Here is a 4,149-nt window from a genome sequence, read left to right on the forward strand (position 1 = left end):
TCACACATTACATCCTAAGTACAAGTTCCCCTCCCTCTACCCCTCCCAGTTCTTCCCCACCTCCCCTCCCATGCGGATTCACCCCTTTCTGTCTCTCAGTAGAAACAAACGGCTTCTGAGGGATAATAGTAAAATAAGAAGACAAAACAAAAACTAGTACATCAGAATAAGACAAAACAAACAGATAGAAGGAAAAGAGCCCAAGAAAAGGCACAAGAAACAGATACAGATGTAGAGACCCATTCACTTGTATAGTCAGGAATCCCATAAAAACCTTAAACTGGATGCCAGAACATACACAAAGAACCTGTAAATTAAAAAAAGACCCTGATATAGCTGTCTCTTATGAGGCTAAGTGGATGATCACAGTCATCTATAGGATGGAACACAGGGCCCCCAATGGAGGAGCTAGAGAAAGTACCCAAGGAACTGAAGGGGTCTGCAACCCTATAGGTGGAACAATATGAACTAACCAGAACCCCCTGAGCTCGTGTCTCTAGCTGCATATGTAGCAGAAGATGGCCTAGTCGGCCATCATTGGGAAGAGAGGCCCCTTGCTCTTGCAAACTATATATGCTCCAGTACAGGGGAACACCAGGGCCAAGAAGTGGGAGTGGGTGGGTAGGGGAGCAGGGTTGGGGGAGGGTATAGGTAACTTTCAGGATAGCATTTGAAATGTAAATAAAGAAAATATCTAATAAAATAAAATAAAAAAGAGAAGAAATAAACAAAATAAAATAAAACAAAATAAAAATATTTTTTAAAGAGGAAAAACTCTGATACGACATTATGAGACAAGGAACCTCCAAAAATGATTTTGAGTTTGTTTTCTGTTAGTTATCTACTACAGAAATTTGAACATTCCCATGGGGCCCTTTTGGCCAATAACTCAATTAGATGTAACCTAATCCCAGTACTGGAAACATCATTTTGGTGACTGAAGTGGAAACTTAAGGGTTCTTTGGAAAGTCAGTTGGATGGTGTTTTGCTTTGACAAACTTGTGAAGGAACATTTAGTTCAACTGGACACAGGTGTGAAAAGCTAAGGCAGACTTGTGAAGGAAGGTTTCACTGAAGCAGACACAGGAGAGAGGATGTTCTGCTAAAGTGGCACGTGAAAGGACATGTGATGAAGGATTCTTTGCTAACAACACTCAATATTCATCTGCCTACATTGCACAGTGATCTGCATTTATTGGGACGACATAGAGAGAAATGCACCAGAAAAACTGGTGATGTGCTGCAGTTTGTTGCAGCTTCCAAGGACTCAGGCTGATTGGGTGCATGTGCAGAGGCAAGGCATGTGGAGGACACGTGATGTTTGGAGGGTATAAATAGGACTCCCTGGAGTGATGGAAACAGGGCTTTGCTTGCTGGTATGAAGCTTTTTACCTAGCTGTGCAATGCTTGTGGGTCTTGAGTCTTCACTGATCTTTGCTTCCTTGAGAGAGGCACAGCTGAGAACTTCTGGCGTCCCTCCAGGTCCCTCTGCTGACTCAACCCCAGGCTGAGGCCTGGCTGTCTCTGCTAGGTTGTTTCATCACTGGTGTTAACGTGACTCTACTGAACTGGACTGCTGATGTATCAGTGTGCTATTTGCTAGTGGATCAAGCTGCCACTGCTTCCTAACCTATGAACTGAACTGCTGATTTCCAGACAATACAGACAGGAGTTGCTCCAAAGAACCTTTCTAAATATGTCCACTTTCTTTATATCCTTCCTTTTTACCTATCTCTGGTGGGTGGTGGGTTACAAGGAAGGTTAAAGTGTTTAAGAACCATCATTAAAAATAAGGTTAAGCTCTTTTTTGTGACACCTCCTAGGAGGTTGGCTGTGTCAAGATGAAGCTGAATATCTCCTTCCCTGCCACTGACTGACAAAAACTCATTGAAGGAGATAATAAACGCAAGCTTCAGATGTTCTACTCAGCGCATGGCCACAGAAGTAGCTAGTGATGCTCTTGGTGAAGAGTGGAAGGGTTATGTGGTCCAGATCAGCGGTGGGAAAGACAATCAAGGTTTTTTTTACTATTATTATTATTATTATTATTATTATTATTATTATTATTATATCTTTTCTTTATTTACATTTCAAATGTTATCCCCTTTCCTAGTTTCTCCTCTGAAAATCCCCTATTCCCCCTCCCCCTGTTCTCCAACCCACTCATTCCAATCCCTGGCCCTGGCATTCCCCTATACTGGGGCATAGAACCTTCACAGGACCTAGGGCCTCTCCTCCCATTGATGGCCAACTAGCTCATCCCCTGCTACATATGCAGCTAGGGCCACCAGTGCCACCATGTGTTTTCTTTGGTTGGTGGTTTAGTCCTGAGAGCTCTGGGGGTACTGATTAGTTCAAATTGATGTTCCTCCTATGGGGCTGCAAACACCTTCAGCTCTTTGGGTACTTTCTCTAGCTCCTTCATTGGGGACAAAGTTTTCAATGAAGCAGGGTGTTTTGACCCATGGCAGAGTGTACCTGCTGTTGAGTAAGGGGCGTTCTTGTTATAGACCAAGGAGAACTGGAGAGAGGAAGCGCAAGTCTGTTTGTGGATGCACTGTAGATGTCAATCTAAGTGTTCTCAACGTGGTTATTGTAAAGGAAGGAGAGAAGCATATTCCCGGACTGACAGATACTACTGTGCCTCATTGGTTGAGACCTAAAGGAGCTAGTAGAATCAGAAAGCCTTTTAATCTCTCCAAAGAAGACGATGTTCGCCAATATGTTGTCAGAAATCCCTTAAACAAAGAAGGTAAGAAGCCCTGGACCGAAGCACCCAAGATGCAGTGTCTTGTCACTCCACAGGTCCTACAACACAAATGTTGATGTACTGATCTGAAGAAACAATGCACAAAGAAAAATAAAGAGGAGGCTGCAGAATATGCTAAACTTTTGGCAAAGAGAATGAAGGAAGCCAAAGAAAAGTGCCAGGAACAGATGGCCAAGAGACATGGGCTGTCCTTGTGGAGAGCTTCTACTTCTAAATCTGAGTCCAGTCAAAACAAAGTCTTTAGGAGTAACAAATAAATAATGACCTTGAAAAAAATAAGGTTAAAAAAATAAAGTTACAGGTGACCAGAGATAGCCCATTGGTGCTCTATCTGCCCAGTTATTTGGTGATGTCCTTTGGATAGGTCCTTTATATATATCCATATATTTTTAGGAAGCATCTATTTTATTGTTTCCATACGAGTACTCAAATACCACTTAACTTCAGCTGCCTCTTTCTGTAATCCCTCCCTCATTCCTTGTATTTTCTCTCTTATTCCCCCTCTTCCCTCTCCGTTCTATTTAATCTTCTTATACCTGTCCTCCACATACATCCCCAAGTATTGTACTTCCCATTCCTAGGGAGATCTATATGCCACCAGTCCCTTATACTATTCCTAACTCCTGTGGTTATATGGATCATATTTGAATATCATAGTCTTAAGAGCTAATATCTACATATAAGCAAATACATACCAGATTTTTCATTCTGAGTTAGAGTTATATCTCTCAGGATGATTTCCTCCCCACCCCCCAAATTAAGATTATTTCTATTTGTGTGTCTATCCATTCAGTTGTCTGCCAAAAGATAGTCACTTGGTGACTTCTATCATCAAAGCTTAGCTAGAGCAGTTTCAGAAGTTCATATAAATTAAATACTTGTGTGTTAAGTTTCTATCACTCAACACATGGTTTTAAAAGTCATTCACTTAATTAAGTATATCAGTGTTGTGGTTCTTTTTATTTCCTAGGAATTCTTTTAGTTGTATAATATTAGCTTTTGAAACAAGTTTTCATACTCTGGCTCAGTACTAACTTACAGTGCAGGCTGGCCTCACACTCATGAGAATTCTTCAGTCTAATGAGTACTGAAGCATATTTGACTTAGGTTTATGTTATTTGGGGGAATGTTTTTACATAGTTTTTATTGAAAATCCTTTTTAACTACAATATATTCTGATCATGGTTTCACTTTCTCTAACTCTGATATCCTTTCTACCCACTCAACACTATGCCTGGTCATACTCTTCTCTCTCTCTCTCTCTCTCTCTCTCTCTCTCTCTCTCTCTCTCTGCCTCTCCCACTCCTCCATCTCCCTCTCCTCCCTCTCCCTCTCCCTCTCTCTCTCAAATTAACAGCAAGATCAACAAAAGAAGATAA

At 41.4% G+C, this 4,149-nt stretch overlaps 1 pseudogene; it reads left to right on the top strand.

The window, feature by feature from the left end:
- The first annotated feature begins 1,841 nt into the window (after positions 1-1,841).
- Positions 1,842-3,027, top strand: LOC110314376 (annotated as a pseudogene).
- The last annotated feature ends 1,122 nt before the right edge of the window (positions 3,028-4,149 follow it).

The sequence above is a fragment of the Mus pahari genome, chromosome X, assembly GCF_900095145.1.
Source record: "Mus pahari chromosome X, PAHARI_EIJ_v1.1, whole genome shotgun sequence".
In the NCBI taxonomy this organism is placed as follows: domain Eukaryota; kingdom Metazoa; phylum Chordata; class Mammalia; order Rodentia; family Muridae; genus Mus; species Mus pahari.